Here is a 20,562-nt window from a genome sequence, read left to right as displayed (position 1 = left end):
TCTGGCTTTTTACTATCTATATGTCCCTTGATTAAGTGCGCTATCCTCATCAAGGAAATAAATGGAAGGAGTGAGTTAACCATCAATAAATTATTCATTAGATTCAGTGGTGAGTCTCTTTATGCCTCTGTCATGTGACTAGAGCTACGTGCTACTTTTTAGAGCTAGCGATATATTGCACGTAAACGTCATCTGTCATTATTTCATTAAGTTTGCAGACTTTCAATTTAGAATCTATCAGCATCGTCACCGTTGTTTAAAAATGTACTGCTAAATGCATTCTCTAAAATGGTCCTCTGACAAACTCACTGTCTTACTCATCTTCTCTGCCAGTCCAATGAGTCACATAATATTTCCTTTCAAAACCTTCCATCTCATTTTTACTACCTGAATTCTGAAATAACTAACATTACTTATGGATATGGAAACATAGTGAAAATGAGTTGAAAGTTAATATGAACCGAGTCTATTTTATAAGGTCAGTCATTTAGAATGAAATCTTCACAGTATTATGTCAATAACAATTATTTCATCTTCTTATTTAATATAGTTGTTTTCTCTCTATATATACACATATATAATATATGTATAACACATATATTTACTGTGTATACACGCACACACACGGGCATAATCAAGTATTCAAAATAAAAATACAAATTTCTAATTTTTCTTTCTTTTAACATCCGCTCTGAAAAACTATAAATTTCATCGTGACATACCTCTTTATAAACACCAAACCTATAATTGATTTGTGGAAAGAATATCTATTCTCGTGCTGTTTTTTGCAACCCTCAGCTGTAAATTTCGGTGCTCACTCTTCTGTCATTCATCAGGTCAGTTCACCGTATAACGGCTGGCTTCTGGAATCCCGCAGAGAATTTCAAAGGTCATCTCATCTGAAATAGGATCACTTTCCAGAACTTCTTAGTTACAGATGCAGCCAACCACTTAGAGCTGCTTACAGATTATGCTTTAGATTTGCTGGTGATGAAATTGCCCAAGGAACTGGAACAAAACATAATGTCAAAAGCAGATCTAAATATATTGGATAAGTGCAAATTAAATCCTAATTTACTCCGTAGACCATTGATTTGTTCCAGTAATGGAAGCCACCCCATTATCATGCTTCGCTGTTGGCCCAAAGGGCATGCTGACCTCTATGACTTGGTTTTCCTATCCTGTCAATTAAAACTTTTTTAGCCAATATTTAATAAAATCTTCAGTGAGGAATGGAAGTATAAGTTTTAGCTTTTATTTCCCCATGAAATGGAATTACACAATCTAGTGCAGTTTAATTTGCTTATTTTTTAGGCTTATCAATGACATATTTAAAATAAAAAAAAATTAACGTGTGCGGGCTCTCCTGCACGTCATGTAAGGCTGTAATTATTCGGTACGTCTTCCACACTCACCTAAATGAGCCACAAGGGTGCAATTGGCAGCACTATTGGAAATTGTTCCAAAAGGTCAAAGATAATATTTTCAACGGAACAACTAAGTCATTTTTGAAAGCATTAATGATTAATAATTTGACTATATAATACACTTATAGAGTGGCTACATCACGTATATCACTGACACAGAGTAGTGGTGTCACAGATTTGGGGTTTATTTTTACTATTTCTGACATGGCCATAGTGTCATTTGACCCACCTTAGGATGCCAAAAGTCTGAGTCGGTAACGGAACTCTCTGAAATTTAAAGCCAAAGACTGCTTTATCTCAGGAAGAGAAAATAATGTTTTAGAGGCTATATTAAGATGAAAGTAAAATTAGCAGTGAAATTACACACACTTAGTGATGCATAAATTAACAAAAACCTGTTCTCACATACATTGACCTTCCTAAAATTTACCATCTGAAACAGACATAGTCTTATTTATCATAAATTAACCTCCAGATTTAAAACCTCTATTTTGGGATGATTCCCACATTTAGGTGAGTAGAATTGGAAATTGAGGAACTCCTTAATTGGAAGTTACCCATTTTGGTGTTTTATAGTGGTGAATTCTGGGAATAATGTGCATAAACCACATATAACAGAAGTCTTTCTACTTGCTGTGTAAGATCAAACGCCAGGTTACTGAGAATTCCTGTGTATTAAAACTGTTGACTCTAGAACTTTTGGGTCTCCCTTGTGTCCCTGACTTTTGAACTGGCTTATAGGTGCCAAGACATTAGTACCTCTTAGCAAAAGTCCTTATCAAACTCCAGACAATATCTCTATAGTGTAATAAAAGCAATTGCTTATAGCTTTTCTCACCTTGATTTTTATTCAGACAGTGAGGAGTAAAAAAAGACTTGGAAGATTTTTCTGATGACAGAAGAGTCTTTAGAGTCAAAGGCTAACATTCATATACATGGGACTCAGAAAAAAATAAATCAATCAGACCAAAGAGATTTATTGGCCAGAATTTTGTTAGCACATGTCAAATTGGATTTTAAATCATCGTATCAAAAATGCACAGCTAGGTCCCTCGCCCACAACGACCCTCACAATGAAAACAGTTTCACTCTGCTAACATTTCTATCAAATCTAGGGACATGGAGTTTTCTAATTTACATAATTATGGATGTAAAATCTCATGCACTTAAATAACTTTAACATTTCAAATGGATTTGACTTTCACTTTTTAAAATAAAGTGAGATGAACTAAGAATTTATATTAAAATTAAATATTCACCGCCATTGAAAATGATGGAAAAAAATAAATAGCTGCCCGTGAAGTAAGAAATACCTTTTTTTTTTTTTGAAATTGAATGCTGTAATGGGATAGTGTGACTAACAATTTGTAAACTTCACCCAGGCCACTGAGACGCAGTGCCCAGCTTGTATCTGGAAACTCCCAGTGCTTTCTCTCCAAATCTCTCCAGAAGTTCTCGCAAATCTTCACTGATAACAGCTACGTATGATGCCCATCTCTCAGCACAGGACTATTTTTTCCTGACTTCTGTGAGAAAATATAATCCATCAGATTTGAAATCTCACACCTTTCTCTTAGCATCATTCCAATCTGACTTCATCACCTTCTCTTTCCATCTGAGTTTTTAATCTCATGACGGCAGTCACTCTGTGTACTTGATTTCGGTATCTTCCGCTTCTGCAGGGGACTTACTCCATGAACTACTTCTCTTCCCTCTGTATTATCCTCATCATCTTCCCCCATATTTGTTCCCTAACTCAGTATACAAATGTGCTCAGGTGTTAATCTGGGTGTTAAAAAAATAGCTCTTCTTATTCCTGCATCTTCTGACATCTAGTCCTATTTGTGCATCTTCCATTCACGGTCATGTTTCCACGTGAACTAATTCATATAGTTTATATTCTTTGCTCACACTTCCTAGTCTCCCCCTTCGTACCGGGAAGTTTTGCTCTTGGTCTTTCATTTAAACTTTGTTTAAATCGTGAAATCATTTTTTTCCTGTAATATCCCTGCTTTTAACAATCCACCATCTCTTTGAATTAGTGTCTTTGTTTTTTTTCAGATGTGTACCCCGGAGTGGAATTGCTGGGTCACATGACAGTTCTATTTTTGGTTTTTTGAGAAACTTCCATACTGTTTTCCACAGTGGCTGCACCAATTTACTTTCCCACCAGCAGCATGCAAATGTTCCCTTTTCTCCACATCCTCACCAACATTTGTTATTCGTGTTCTTTTTGATGATAGGAGTTCTGACAGGGGTGAGGTGATATCTCATTGTGGTTCTGATTTGCATTTCCCTGATGATTAGTGATGTTGAGCATCTTTCCATGTGCCTGTGGGCCATCTGCATCTCCTCTTTGGCAAAATGTCTATTCAGTTCTGCTTATTTTCAATTTGATTTTTTTTTTTGATGTTGAGTTATATGAGCTGTTTATAATTGGAAAAGATATATGCACACCAATGTTCAGAGCACAATTGCCAAGATATGGAAGCAACCTAACTATCCATTAACAGATGACTGGGTAAAGAAGATGAAGTATATATGTACAATGGAATACTACTCAGTCATAAAAAATTTGCCATTTCAGCAGTATGAATGGACTTGGAGAGTATTATGCTTAGTGAAATAAGTCAGATAGAGAAAGACAAATACTGTATGATATCACTTAGGTTTGGAATCTAAAAAAAAATACAACAAACTAGTAAATAAAACAAAGAGGAAGCAGACCCACAGATATATAGAATAAGTTAATGGTTACCAGTAGGGAGAGGAAAGGGGGAAGGGGCAATATAGAGGGTGGGGGAGTGGGAGATACAAACAGGTGCAAAATAGGCTCAAGGATGTGTTGTACAACACAGGGAATACAGCCAATATTTTCCAATAACTGTAAATGGAAAGCAACCCTTAAAGATTGCATAACATTTTTAAAAAGAAAATAAGAATTTAAAAATAAAGTAAAATAAAAAATCCACCATCTCATCCTTGAAATGGCGCGTTCCTCTCCCTTCAGTGATTACACTTCCTTCCGGTTTTCCAGCTACTCTTTCAAAAACACTTTCCTAACTTCCTCTGTCTGCAACCGCCTCTTAAACAGCGGTGTTCCCCCCGGGGCTTCACTCTTAACCATTTGTGTTTCAGTCTAATTCTATATCTCCTCCTGAAGTGATCACATTCATACTCATCACTTTAACTAAGGTGAATAACTAAAGTTTAACCCATCACTCAACTAATGATAAGGGTGATTGCTATGCTCTCTAGTGCCAAAGGTTAGAGATTACTAAAATACGAAAATACCAACAATTAATGTAGGGAATGCTAGATTATTCAGTCACTCCCAACTTCTAGCTGACTAGTAAAAAATGAATGTAATATGTACCCATGTGTGTGTGTGCGCATACAACTTAAGAGCAATCTGGTGTGGGACAAACTTGGGTTAAAATCTTAAGTGTGTCATACATAGTTGAGTGGCTTAGGCCTCAGTTTAATCCTCATTCAGTTTAAATTCCCTTGTTTGCAAAATGGGTCTGAATAATAACACCTACTCTACTGTGTTGTGCTGGAAATTAAGGATAAGTACTTAACGAAGTCCCTGGTATTTCATAAAATTTCAAAAAAAAAAAAAAAAAACCCACAACCTGTTAACATTTTCATCCACAATTTTATCAAGCAAATTTAGCACTTGGTATAATTACATTAGCTCTGCCCTAAAATTAATAACATTGAATTTTGATGGCACTTGGAAAATGGAAGAGGTGGGAGTCAAAGGGAGCCCTCACTTCAGTAAGAGGCTCCAGACTGGGAGATTCCCTTGTAACAAAAAACCAGCTCAGACCAAAAGGAGAGACATTATTTAAAAAGACTATTGGAATAGGGGGAGAGAAAATGCTCCAACCATAAGACCTGTAGGTTGTTCAAAGATTAGGCAGAAAACAAACTATGGTTACCAAAGGGGAGAGAGGGGAAGGATAAATTAGGGGTTGAGAATTAACAGACACACATGACTATATATCAAATAGATAAACCACAAGGACCTACTGTAGAGCACAAGGAATTCTATTAAATTTCTTGTAATAACATATAATGGAAAAGAATCTGACAAGAAAAGATACATGTGTGTGTATGTATAACTGAATCATTTTGCTATACATCTGAAACTAACATTGTAAATCAACTGAATTTAAAAAAAAATGTTTTTTTTTAATTTTTTAAAAATTTTTTTAAAAAAAGATTAGGCAGAAAAGGATTTTCTTTTCTAGGGAAGAGGAGACAAGAACAGAGAAGGCCAGGCATGGAGGAGAGGGCTGAGCAGGTGATGTGATGGGAGCTGAACAGGAAATGTCTTCTTTGCCGTCAGCCGATTCTCAAGGAGGATCTTGGAGAGTGGGGAGGGTTGCTTTTCACTCCAGTACCTGCTTAAGCTCCCAACGCTTGCTTAAAACTTAGGGTGGGTCAAAGTTCAGGACCCTGGGAAGACAGAAGCTTGGCCAATACTTGGTAATATCAAGTCAAGGGGCATTTTGTCCACATTGGTCAGTGGGTGCAAATGGCTCAGCTCTTTGTTGACAGACAAAGAAGGAGATGGGTGCCCAGCCTTGACCAGGGTCAACAAGAAGGCCATCCTCCAAGTCCCATCAAGGTCATATGGGACAAGCATGGCTCTTTGCAGTAAGTCCTTTCCTGGGACACCCAGAGTGGAGGGATTTCTTAATCATCCTGTGTTCCTGAGGTATAGGGCTTAGGGAAAGCTCAGCATTTACCTAACATGAACCAAAACAGGTCACATGTCACCCCATGGTCAGTGGCTACATGGTTGGTACAGGTCATTTCTCCCCATGGTCAGTGGCTGACCCAGGCAAGGCGGGGAGTCTGCTTTTGCACGGTCACTGGGCCAGTGGTGACAGAAATGAGGCATGGGTTTTGCAAGAACTTATACATTTTTTATTTTGAAATGTTTGCCTCATAAATGTTAGGCCTTTGTTTTGTTTTGCCTTGATTTGGGGAGGGGGCTAGTCTCAATTATCTGCCTTAGATATCTGTTGTTATTACCTTTCTCTGTCCCCTTCTAACTACTAGACTTGTCATGAGCCCCCAGTCAACTGGGAAAGAAAACTGCCTCTAGACATGCTCTACTTAATGTGAGAGACAGACTATCAGGGGGAGAGACTTTTCCTTGAGGAAATGTCTTCATGCAGATCCTTATAGACAGATATTGAGGGAGTTCATTAAAAGGATTCTTGCATAGTTTATAAAAAATTTGTTTGGCTTTTAGGCTTTCTTATCATTCATATTAGCTTTCTGTTAGATTAACAATTACACAACTTCTTCCTATTTTTCAAAAATTGGTTTACTATTTTGTGCCCCTCCCCCAAGAAAGGACTAAGGAATGCAGTACGTATTAGAAATAGCTATCGTGGTCTCGTGAGCTCATCGTTCATTTCATCAGCATTCTTACAGAAATGGGATTATCCGTGCCGTGTGACAAGGCAGACCAGTACCACTGGCAGTAAAAGAATTTGCCAGAAACAAAGAAAAGCGAAGGAAAAGCTTACTAGGTACGCGGCTGCAGGCACAGGTGGGCAGACAGACAAGAGGCGCCTGGTGCCCTGAGGGCAGATTCTTAAGAGTCTTTTATAAGGAAGGGCCTGACCACGTCAGCACTTTAACGAAGGGGGTTGTGTTGAAGGTTTCCAGACATTAGTTGCTTATTATCTAAGGGCTTAAGTTCGTTACTCCTGGGGAAGGAAATGTTTATCTCTGGGAGGAGGTAGGCAGTCTGGTACACTTGAGGAAGCTTGGGAGAGGGGGTTGCTAGGTCCTAACTCAGGGTTGTCAGTTGGGCTAAAACAATTGCATGTTGAGAGATGAACGTCCTCTGTGTTTCCTGATTTTTGTCTTCGTGACGGGAGTGATGAGGGCATAGCAGACATCATGTGACTGAAGCCCCCTGCGGCTCTCTGTGGGGCCTCTTCCTTGTCCTCGAAGCCCACAAGCCACACTCTGTGTGTCAAAGTGTGTTAGTGACACACGCAAGAGCTGCATACGTTCTCCTGGAGATCTTCTCCCTCGAGCCTTCTGTTCTGAGCGAGATGGTTCCTCTCTCACCTGCAGGTGGCCGTAACCCTGGGAACCCTCTCCACCCCTCTCCAGTGTAGGGTGTCCTTTTCCTGATCGTTCATATTTTTTCCTTTCTGAATTTACTCCTTAGCTTTGCTGGAACACAACTTCTAGCAGCTTCCTCCTCATCCCCATTGTTGTAGATTTATAGCTATGGCATTCCTTTAGCTATCAGAGGGACAGGAAAAGGACACCCATACAATTGATCCATACTATTGACTCTTTTCATCTCATAAATAATGTTTTTTGCAGGAATATGGAAACCAGGTCCAAGTGACAAGACTAATGCTGTGCTCTAGAGTGACTACCTTCAGCATCCATTTAAAATTACAGAAAATCCTACAAATTCAAAACTAATCACATTTATTAAGCATTACCTTTTCAACCTAGGAATGATATTTGCAATAGCTTATCAATCTAGGAATAACAATTATTCGAGTTGCCAATATTTGAGATAACAAAAGGAAGGGCCTTTGGGAGTGTCCACAAGAAGAGAGAAATGAAATAATTGATCAATTCCAAAGGATTAAACATTTTCATTCCAACTAATATAAGCCTGGTTTCTAATTATGACACAGTAAGGCCAGAAACTTAGAGAAATATGAGCTTTAGAAACGGAAAAAAAACTTGTTTTATTTTGCATCCCAGTTTGAATCTTCTCATGCTTAACTTTCTGAACTGCATAACTGACAGGACTTTTTCCCTTTTTTTTTTTTTTTAATCTCTCTTTAACAGATACATCTCCATCAATGCAAAATGCTTCCTAGATGATAAATTAAACAGAGATTGGAAAGGAGTCTGTATGTCAGATGAGACTAGCATTTCAGCTAGTTCTCAGTTGACTTTATTGAATAACCAAGACTAAATGAAATAATAATGATAATTATCCTGTTCATAAGCTATTTGTACACTCATGAATTAAAGAACTTAAAAAGGAGGCCCTGTCTGCCTTGCTCACATCTGCATCTGCAGCCTCAGAATTCATTCAAGTCCTGGTGCCTAAAAGTAAGTCAATAAATATTTGCCATGGAATTAATGCTCTTTTTAGTAGCTTTCAGAATCCTCGCTGTCAGCTGAGGAGTCTACAGTACATCAGCTAATTTTTGGTCAGATTCCCTTGGCTGTTTCTTTACACCTCTAGCATCAGTTTTCCCCACTGATCTTAGAATCATAGCTTCATTCAAAACTGGGCATTACTTCCCGACATAAACATAAATAAATGTCCTGCTGCTATTTATACTATTCTTACTAAGAAGTTACGAGCACTGGTGTCATTCTTGTCATTCTGTGTCACTGTGATGTTAATGAAGGCTGCTGCTCACAAGGGTAATGATGGCTATGAAGATGGCGTAACAACATCACTGTCTTAAGCTGAATTTCCCTTGCCCCCATCTCCGGTACCTTCCTGGAGGGCTCATCGCACCTTCAGTAAGAACAAAGCCCCTCACCCTCCACTTCGTAATCTTCCACATAGACACGCGCAGATCATCTCGTCTTTCATTGTTTTCTATTCAAGAGCCTTCAGTCTCTGCTGGTTTCATGCCCTTTTCTTCAATTTCCTGCTGCGACAGCCAGCACAACTTTTTTTTTTACATCTTTGGGTGGGTTCCAACAGGACAGAGATGGTATGCTAAACTCAAGATCGCTTGAATAGTGTTTATTCGCAAAGAAACAAACTAGCAAAAAAGAAAAAAAAAAAAGATTAAAGGGAGCGCAAAAAGGTAGAGGAGGGAACAGAGGTCAACAGTAGCAGAGCTGTCACCACCCCTCCACACTGAGGAATGAAGGGAGGAAAAGGAAAGAGAGTTGGGTGGAGCCTTGGGAGAACCAAAGACCTTCCATAAAGGGACACGACCAGCCAAGGCGAACTCTCAGGACAGGAGCAGAGAAATAAGCACCCTCCCCTCACCCTGTTCCTTCCTCTTGATCCCAACCAGTGCTTCTTTGTCCTTTAACCCAAACAGATGCCAGACAAGCGAGTGATGAAGTCAGTGCAGGTTAGGATCCTGGAGGAGGGAGCAGGGTGCATGGGTGGAGACTGGCTGTGGAGTGGGAATCTGTTTAGCAGAGTCCACACCTCTGTTCCTCAGCACCCATGTCCTCTTCCATCCTGTTTAGTCATCCAGCCTGATGGGCAGATAAAGGCTGGAAAGCTCTTGTTATTCTCTTGCTGTACAGGTTATCTCCTCCTGGACCATGTCTTATACCACTTGGTCTCTGCAGACCATGTCAGAATCAAACACAACAATTGCCTTGCAGAAAAAGAAAAGAAGATGGATCCTAGAGGGCTGGTATGAGCCAATGGCACAGGAGAGCTTTAATGGAGATGTGGACTAGGGCCCCTTAGATAGGGGAATAGTTTGCCACCTATAGCATGAACATTTAGTGGAAATTTGGATGTTCAAGTCTCTCCACCTCAACTCTGCCCTAAAGTCTCCAGCCAACGTCCTAGGGTCTCATTCTTTTCCCATCAGCATCATTACTTTATTGTAGGAAACTTGTTAGGACAAAAGGGAGTAATTTGTACTGTTCCTTTGAGATGCTCACAATGCAAGGCTGATGCCCAGCTGTATCTACACTGTGTCTACCAGAGATAAGAAATTTCAAAATTGCTATGGAGATCTTTGGCCTCCACATGTATTCTTAATTTTAGAATCCTACTTTCAGTTCATCTTTGTATGCTCTGCATCTATATATGCTCTCAAGGGGGTTAGGTAGTAACCAGGGGATTCCACAATCACAGAAAGCATTTTTGTTACCATGTGTGTTGAGGAGCCCCCTAGCCACCCACTGATTAAACAGTTTTTCAAGGAGGATTACATGACTCTTAGAATCCTGTGAATGCTATGATTTATTAAAACTAAAGGAGACAAAGCAAAATCAGCAAGGGGAAAGGCATATTGGGTAAAGTACAGAGAAAACAGGCACCATCTCTGTCTTTCCCAGTGGAGTCACACAGGACTTACTTAATTCCTCCAGAGAGGCGTGACAAAATGTGCACAATGTCTCCTAGGGGAGCTCATTAGGGACTCAGTCCCAGGGCTTTTACTGATGGCTGGTCAAGAAGGCACTCACAGTCTAAATGTACCAAAATTTCCAGACTCCCAGAGGAAGGCAGGTGTTCAACATAAAGCATGTTGTTTGGTGCATCAAAACATCACCTTGTACACCTTAAATACATACAGTTTTTATATCTGAATTGTACCTCAATAAAGCTGGGTGGGGGGAACACAGTATAAACAGTTTAAGAACAGCTAGCTACTCTTAGAAGTTCTGGGAATAATGAGACCGCATCCAAATCCAAATTCCCATATGCCAGCCGAGAGCTGATCTTACAAGCAGGATGGCAGTCCCAGGCCTGCTGCCTTGACAGCTGTCTGCAGCCCACAGTGACTGAGCACAGAGGTCCCTGCTCTCCTAAGACCTTGTCCTCTGAATGCACTCCACCCCATGTACCCTCTGGTGATACTTTGAATTTTTCTTTTTTTTACTTGCTGTGAATGACCTGTGTCTTATTTTCCCTTGCAATGGGAGTTACCCACACATTCCTTAAATATATGACAAATAAAAGTTAAGAATTCCATTTTAAAGACCTTTTTAGTGGGACCATTTCCAGTGGCAGTCATTGTGTCAATCAGGGACCCAATAGGAAACCAATGAAATCATAAAAATGGAGATCTATTAAAGAGGAGGTATTTACAAAAGTTGTAATTGAAAAGGTCAGAATGAGGAGACCACAAAGGATTGTGTGTAAACATTGGACCAGCAGCAGCAGAGATGCCAACTGGGGAGGCACCAGGGAATATTAAAAGGAGTGGTTTCTCAACTCAGAAGGAGAAAGGGTTTCCTAGGGCAGGCAACCTTAGGAGAAGGAGTGGGCCCACACAGGGGGCCGCAGGCAGCCAGAGGCACCCAGGAAAGATGCATTCTGAGCTCATTTTGTCCTTGTTTGTAGATCTCTCACAGTACTGCCCATTGGCTCAACCCGATTAGAAGCCAGAGGCAGCAGACCATGGGATTTTACTGATGTAATTAAATGGGGCAGTCTTCCAGGACACAAGGCAGTTTGCAAAAGCTTAAAGAGGTTGACCCAGAGGAGCAAACAGAAGATTGTTGGCCTCATTGATAATTCATTTCCATTTGCCAAGAATTCTGCACCCTTTTACTCAAATATTTTCTGACATCTCACTTTCTCAAAGAAGAATTCCAAACGATGAATTACAGGTAATGAGTTTCCTTTCTCCCCCCGTCTAAATACTCAAGTCTTGTCATTTATCACCTACCAGTTTTCCCCAAATCTACCATTAAAATGTCCCTCTGCATTTTTTTAAGTTTTTTATTTTTCCCCATTATTACCTTTTTAAATTTTTTTTTCAGTTGTTCAGAGTGTCTTAATGCTCTTAATAATCATACATGTCGTACTGTATAAAACACATCCTGTTTTCTAAAAGCTCCTAATTGGCAAATGTTCTATGTGTTTTGCTAAATTAATATGACGTATTGTTCAGCATTTTGTGCATGCAAATTTGGCATGAATTTGTTTTCTTTCCTTGTTAAAATCTAGCCCAGTAAAATGTTTACCAGAGAATAAGAAGCATTAGTATATGTCAAGAGACTGGGATTCTGATCAGTTCTTCTGTTTGCTGGAAACACATCTTGATCTGGGAGACTTCCCTCAGTTTCAGCATCCTCACTTGCCATGTAAAGGGCTTGGATGCGATCACCTCTGGTACCTCTCCCAGGTTTAAGAGTCCATTTGCTGATTTCAGTTCAATCATTATTAGACTCTTTCCCACCCCTACTCCCCAACGGAGTACTTTCACAAGGACATAACATTTCTCTGCCAGGTATTCTACAGAGCCGAAGTGTTCTTCTGAGAGTCAACTTGTCCAAATCAATTTGTGTGCTACAATGTTCCTCTTTAATTTTAAGTGTTAGAATTATAAAACAAACGTGCACCAATATTGGTATTTCCTCATGATCCCGTTAGAGGGTTTTCTGGTTTACCTCTTACCAGTAAAACTTTTCTCTTGTCTGGAACTTACTATGCCAATTTTCATTTATACTACACATTTATCATTGCATCAAATATATGCATTAACACTTTTTAGACTATATTTTAAATGAATAGATATCAACCAGACAAATTTTAAAATTCATGAGGTGACCTGCGTCCTTTTTAAGTGTGTACAACTCACTGCTACTTCCAATTGAAATGCAAGCAGGTGCTATTTTTTGGTCTATTTAGATACTTTAAAAAAAAAAAATGTCACCACCTATAAATGGATTAAGCCATGTAATCCATCAGAGCCCAGAAATTTTTCCATGTGAGGCACAAAATGAGGGGAGTGAGACAGGAATCAAAACTCAAATTGAAAAGTGAGAAGGACCCAAAAAGAAAGCAGTTCTCCTGGGTTAATCATTTAGAAAATGTGTTACATAAGAAGGTCAAGAAGGACCCAACAAAGTCTGAGAGACGAAGAAAATTATCCAGAGAAGAGACATTAAACTTAGACACACAGAGCAGGTAACCACTAGTTGGATGGAGAGAGAAGGAAGACTCCAGGCTGAGGAAACAGCGTAAGGAATAAATGGACCGATGAGCATGGACAGAGGATGGAGACCAGGAGGCAGGCAGCTCCCCGTGGAGTGGGAGAGATTGGAGTTGGGAGCCATATTAAGAACTCTGACTTCACTTGGATGGAAATAGGACTTACTAAAGGATTTTAACAGGCATACCACTTTAAAAATGTCATTCTGGCTTCTCTGAAAAAAATTATCAGAAAAATTTAGAGGAAACTAAGGTTAAAAACTTTGAGCCCTTAATTAGTAAGAGTGAATGACAGACACTACTTGCCACATCAGTAAACAAAGGAAGCTGAAACCACCCAGTCATGAGCCAGTACTCTTAACCCCAACGATGCCCCCTGAGGGGACTCAGGATGGGAAGGAACAGGATACTGGTCCTGAGAGCAAAGGTGCAGATCAAAGGAATGACTTCAGTGAGCCCAGACTTTTGTATCTTCCCATACACAGGAAGGCACCAAATTCTTTAACTTCAGATATCTAATTTTCTTTAATTAACAGTAATCTTTAATGTTCTGACTACGTGATCTTTGTTACAAAAATTCCTATATGTCCTGGCTCCTCCCCCACCTCTTTGGAGCAGAATTAAAGTGGGATAGGAAACAAGTTTAATGACAGATAGGAATATTCTAATAATAATGAAGAGATTGAAGATAGGGAAAATGAGAAGGGGCCACGGAAGGATGATTAATAGCCGACGTTTCTGGAATAGAGAAGTCAGGCTGTGCTCAGGTATCAACAGGGCAATGGGGAAACGATTATAGGTTTAGCTGGAAGAAACTATAAATTTCTGCTTGTAACAGAAGAATGGAGAAAAGAAGTTAATATTGAGAAATGTTTATAGATTTGATTGTTACAAAGTGAGGTAATTCTTCTCCAATCTTCTCTTTTTTTCTTTTCTCACTGAAAATAGGAGGCAAAGCTATCTCTGAGGATGGCAGTTTGAGAATATTAGGGAAAATTTGTTGTAGCAAATGCAGAAAATTGGACTGAGAGTCAGTAACAGTTAGTTGATTATAAAGTGACATTATGTCCAAATCTGAGATTAATGATCATGAATTTTTGGTTGTATCACAGTGCCCTACTATAAAAGATTCTCTAGTTTTTCTGAGCTATTTGGGTGTTGTGAATGAAAAATACGGCCAGGCATATCAGTAAACAGAGAATGCTGTGGCCATTAAGTCATCAGCTGCTACCACCCCCTCCGTAAGTGAACTCAGGATGCAGACAAGCAGGCAGCCTGACTTCTGCAGCCAACCCCCCAACAGCGCACCCTGAGGGGACTCAGGATGGGAAACAGCGGGACAATGGCCATCTCTGGATAGCTAGGTGCATGTCAAAGGAATGATGCCAATAAGCCCAGACCTGTGTGCCTTCCTCTACATAGAAAAGTGCCAAATTCCTTAACTTGAACTATCTGGTTCTTTCTTTGTTTTGTTTTGTTTTGTTTTGTTTTTAATTAACAGTAATCCTTTGATCTTCTGACTACCTGGTCTTTATTGTAAAGCTCCTATAGATCCTGGCTCCTCCCCTACCTCTTCGGAGCAGCCCCTCAGAGCCATCTGAGAGGCTGTCATCCTGGCTCAAGGGGTTTCAGTCCTCAGAAATGTCCACTGAATAAAATATAACTCTCAACTTTCAGGCTTTATGTTTTATGTCAGTTGACAGTATATACATGGATGGGGGGGCAATTTCCTTCATCTGCAGTTGAAATTTTTTTTGATGTATCAAAATAATTACAGAAGACTTAGGAGATATATGTGAAGACATTTATTCATGGAATCTAATTTGTATTAGAAGTGAAATGATAAAAGGAAAATTCTGATGGGTAGGGAGAAATAAGAATTGTGGTAGGCTGGCATTCTCCATGGGCTCGGGTAATGGAGGTGATAGATGTCCTCAGCGGATGATCTGGAAGCAGGGTGTGTTGCATTAAGACAGCGTAATTCCAAGGCTATTGGTCTGAAAGGACCATAGATTTTGAGTGACTGAAAGGTGCTGGGTGTGGTCCTGGGGCCAGAGCCCCGTTAGCAGAGCAGGGTCTCGCATCTCTTCAGCCCATGTGGATTTCAGCCCTTGATCACACACTTGTGGGTGCTTTGTGCAGTTCACGCACTGCACAGCCTTACACAAAAGTCATCTTGGGGTATGGCTGATAAAGGTGGAGAGGGAAGATTATTGTAGTCGAGAAAAACTGAGTAACCATTGTGTCTCTGGATTTTATATTCCAGAATGATGGCAGGACTTGAAAGTAAAAGAAAGAATTTAATGCAGATACCAAAATATCAAGAGGAAAGATGAGTGACTGTGCTTGTATGTAATGTGGAAACAAAGAGGAGTTACTTGGCTTTTCTCAGGTAATATGAGGCTGGTTTTTTTGAGACTAACCCCAACCTGTCCTCCCCATGCAGAGGTAGTTAGGCATTTGAGTTTTATTTAGTGGACATTTACATGACACTGTGTCTCACAACAACTCTTAAGCTCTTCAGAAATACTGACGTATTTAATCCTCACAGCAATCTTAAAAGGACCACTCTCATAGTTATTGAATGGATGAAGATAATATAAACCCAGAGAGGCAGGCAGCTGTCTAAAGTGATGTAACTGGTAAACAGTGGAACAAAGCCGCTTCTTAATTAACCTACAGGGGCAGTGGAAATTAGAGTAAAATTCATGGTGAGTATAAACACTGAGTGATTAGAAAGATGCTGGAAGAGACAGGCACAAATAAAGATTATGGGCAAAAAATCAGAAGTGGAAAGCTGGATTTTGAAAAGTAATCTGACACTGCGAGTCAGAGCAAAATGGAGGAAATGTCACCAAGGAAAACAGAGACTGTGTTTGAACACTCGGATAGAAAATGAAAGCTTAAAATAGGCAGGTTTGCAGAAATAGACTCACAGACATAGAACACTAACCGTGGTTACGGGGAGAAATACCAGGGAGGGATAGGTTAGGAGTTTGGATTAATAAACACACACTACTACATATCAAGTAGATAAACAACAAGGCGCTACTGTATAGCACAAGGAACTGCATTCAATATCTTATAATGAGCTGAAAGGGAAAAGAATCTGAAAAACAAAATATATGTATAGGTATAGTTGAATTGCTTTGCTGTACACATGAAACTAACATTGAAAACTGACTACACTTCAATAAAAACTAAGAACTAAAATTAAAAAAACAAACAAACAAACAAACAAAAAAAACAGACAGGATTGTGCCATGATCTGAGGTTTTAGAGTTGCTGTGTTTGGTTGGGGCTTGTTCCCTTCCCCTCCATGTCACAAGAGGATGATGATGCTAATGGTTCCTGTTCCTGGCTGAGGATGGGAGCCTTGTTGTCCAGCAACAACTGGAGGACTGGGTGCTGGACATTAACTGGAAATGAACATGCATTGACCAGCTTTCCATTACAACCAAGGCTGCTTTCCTGTGGCCCCAGGCACCATGCTCCACTGTTGTAGTGAGATGGGAAGCCCCATAAAAAAGACTGGCAGGACCCCCCAGGCAGGGTCACTACTCTCCTGCCAGCACCATTGGGTTCCCTGGCCCATCAGCTCTAGCTCACCTTTTGCCTCTGAAATGGCTTACTTCTAGGAAAGTGAAATTTACCCCTAAAATTCTATTGGTTCCCTGAGCTCACTCCTGATTGGTTCTTTCTTTCACTCCTGACTGGTCCATTTCCCTCACTCCTGGTTGGTTATTTCTCTCCCTTCTGATTGGTCCATTTCTACAAAGCTTGTTCCTAATTAGTCAACTTTTGTTATACCTTATTTGCATATGATGTTGCAAAGTGTAAACTGGCAGCCTATAAAAGCCTGTGTAAACCAACAGACAGGGTCCAGAGCTTGGAGTGTTAACTCCTCTGGGCCTGCTGGCATAATAAACCTGAGTTCTCCAACTCTCCAAGTGCTGCTTGGTCTCTCGCCCAGATCCAGGTTGCTGTCACATCTGAGATGTAACACATTTTTCTGCAACATTTCGTCTTTGCTTGTGTTTACGTTCTGTTCCACTGTAAGTGGGTCATACATTTCCATTATTTTTATCACGCTAAAAATGATTAAACCACATTGCCTTCTATTTCTCGATTTTCTGTGTGTTGGGGAGAAGGGACTGAGGGACAGTTGCTGAATCAAGTTCTTAAGAACATTAATAAAAGCTAAGCCTCAAGCTGCCTTGGTGACTAATCTATTACAAGGGATTAGTGGCCCCACTGTGGGGACATTCTGTGCCAGCCCAGCACTTAGCAAAAAGTTTAATTTTTCATGAAGAGGGTTCCAGACTTCCCACTGCTAATCTCACAGCCAGATTGCTTTTTAATAAAGCAATGAAAGTCAACGGGGGGAAAAAAAGAAACATCAAGGGACAAGGCATTTATAACAGAGCTAAAGCAAATCGCAGAAGTTGCAGAATAAAGGTCCCCTGGAGGTCATCTAGCCTGAACTGTGTGGGTGGCCCTGCAGCATCTGCTCCGCTCATAGCCACAGCAGACAGCCAGGGGTAATCCTGCTGCTCCTTCTGCTGATCACCAATCAGACCCTAAAAAACTGAAAACACAGCTTCATGTAGCCTCAGAAAATTCACACAGAGAGCTGGTTATACATTACAACATTAATTTGCTTTCCTCCATGAGGTGTTATCTCTTTATCAAAAGAGAAAAGGAAATGGAGAAAAAGAAAAGATGCTAAGTGACCAGAACAAGTCCAAGTTAGCAAGGGAGAAAGTCAGACTGGAACTCAGGGCCACCACTGCCTTATCCCCCGCTCCCAGACCATCCCCATTTCATCCAGTCAGCAACTGCCCTCTTGTGTTATGAGGGAAGAAGATATTCATGTTACCTGTGAATTTTCTTAATGAGAGGAACAGATGAGGTCTGTCCTGCGGACTCCCCTTTCTCCTGTTTACTTGTTGCCAAAGGCAAGTTCCTGTGCCTGCCGTACCACGAGACCAAACAAACTGAAACATGGGAGTTTGGTTAATCTCAGAGGAAGGTTAATCACAGAGTGGAGCAAGGAGGACAGAATGGCTTATGCCCAAGGAAAACCCCGAACTCCTCAAAGGGTTTCAGCAAAGCCTATTTAAAAGCAGGTGTGGGGGGGGGGGGTGGTTACAGGGTATGTGATCAGCTGGTGCACAATCTTCTGATTGGTTGGTGCTGAGGGAAGAGGGTGGTCAACTATCACCCACTAGGCGCCAGAAGGTCTGGGGGCCATGTGCTCTCCATCATCAAGTAGTTAATTTCTTCCATCTGGTGGTGGTTTTTAGCATCTGAAATACTCAGGAAATACACATGAGATACTATCATCTGGGTACTTCAGAGAGCAGCTACAACAGAGGGTATGGGAGAGGGGGTCTGTCCCAGGAAGGTCTCACAGGGTCCTGCTTGGTTACACACTGATTGACAGAACCCATCTCAGGATGTCGAGCCAGTAAGACTGTTCCACTCCTGTAACCGGTGGGATGTGAGGCTCAGTAGCGTGAGTCCTATACTCCCCTCTGAAACATCACCTCCAAGAATTAAAGGGAACCCCTTTGTTTTGGGTAGAACTTTTTTTTAATCAGCTTTACTGAGGCTTACAAATAAAATTATAATCCTTCAAGTGGATAACGTGATGACTTGATATGTGTATACGTTGTAAAGAATTCCCACCACTGAGTTAACCAACACATTTTGGACAATAGTCCAAATGATACTGTTGATAATAATATGCAATCCAAATATGTGGTTCAAATGATATTTTTAATAATAATGATACTATTGATAAGTTGATAACACTGTATTGTATAATTGAATTTTGCTAAGAGAATATAATGTTGGCATCATCACCAAAAAAAAAAAAAGAAAAGAAAAGTAAAATGGATAGATCAGTATTTTAAACTTCATAGACTAAGATTTACTACAATTTTAATAGTTATCTGAGTGCATGGTCTTTGTGAAGGGGGAAATGTACATTTCCTACTGAGAAAAGAGAAATAAAATGGAAATAAAAAATTATGACTATGGAATTTTTGGCCTTTGACTTGGCTGTTTTTCCCTGCCCAGACCCCACCTTCACTAACCCTCTTACACATACTCCTATGAGCAGATGGAATGGTACCAAAGTAGTTCTTGGGACTGAGGAGCTCCCCATTGAAGCCCATTCATTTTATTTCAGAATGGTGTCATATCGGATCGTGAAAATGACAACGACTTGACATTCATTTCATTTAGGACAATATAGGTCTTAACCCACAGCGTTCCTCCCTCTTGAGTGTCAGCTCTGCAGAGAGCATTATTTTTTCTCTTTCTCATTATTACTCTGAACTGTGCTTAAAATGGGCTCTAGAACAGGATTCTCTTTGCCAACTCTCTATTTTCTAGCACACAATTTTTTCTAAGATAATGCAAATATTCCCCCATACTTTAGCAGAACCTAGAAGTTAATAAGTTAATGCAAAACCTATAAGGGAATCTCCTCAGATTTTCTACTAAGTGAATTTTCTTATATTTCTATTTTCTTTTCCCTATTCCATTAAGTGCATTATGCTTGCAAGTCACCTCAAAGCCTTTGGGAATTTGAGGCTGAAGGGGACAAATGCTGCTTCTTTCCAAAAGAGTCTTGTTACCCTTAGGTGATCTCTGAATCACAGATATTTAAAAAATAATTGAAATGCCTATTAATATTTAATTGATGGGTAGGAAAATATTTTTTAATTATCTCTACTCTTTTATAAGTTTTGAAATTTAAAAATAATTTTTATGTGTAACGGGAAGCTTAATCAATTGCATAATATTGAAGACCAGTGAGATATAAGCTCACATACAAAGGTAAAAGGTGTTGTTCAGTGCAGTCTAATGGTCTGAATTCTCCCTATGAACAGCTCATCTCCTTAATATGTTCTCATTGTCACATGCTAGTGACCTGTATGGTATCTTCTCTCAATGTATAAGCAAGAACTTTTCAATTTTGTACCTAGAATTTGGAATAAAAGGAAATGTTCTTAGAATACCACAAGACAAATTGACCTTTCAATGCTTTCCATTAAAACACCTTTTCCCTTCTTTAATTGTGAAGACAATTACCCTTGCCTTAAGTTTCATTTTTCCTTGACAATTCTACTCTCCCATCACCACAATTCAATTAATTTCAACTTTTTTGGCCCGTATTCAACAAAGCTCTTTATGAGGTTACTATGTCTCTTAAATTTTGTGCAAAGTGCTATCAACTCACAGATAAACCAGCCACTTCACCAGGTAATGTATCTCAGAATCCAGTGTAGGAAAAACCATCAGACAAGGTGTAGAAAATAGAATGTTCATGTCAGAATTTCTCATAGTGGCCATAAACTGTAAAGAAGCTCAAAAATCAGGATTGCAGAATGAACAGATACAGGGTGGTGTGCTCACATACTAGAAAACCAGGCGTTAATTAAAATGAAGGAACCGTAG

Source organism: Camelus ferus, chromosome 2, assembly GCF_009834535.1.
Source record: "Camelus ferus isolate YT-003-E chromosome 2, BCGSAC_Cfer_1.0, whole genome shotgun sequence".
Classification (NCBI taxonomy): Eukaryota; Metazoa; Chordata; class Mammalia; order Artiodactyla; family Camelidae; genus Camelus; species Camelus ferus.
The sequence above is the reverse complement of the archived record's forward strand: the minus strand, read 5'-3'. Positions refer to the sequence as shown.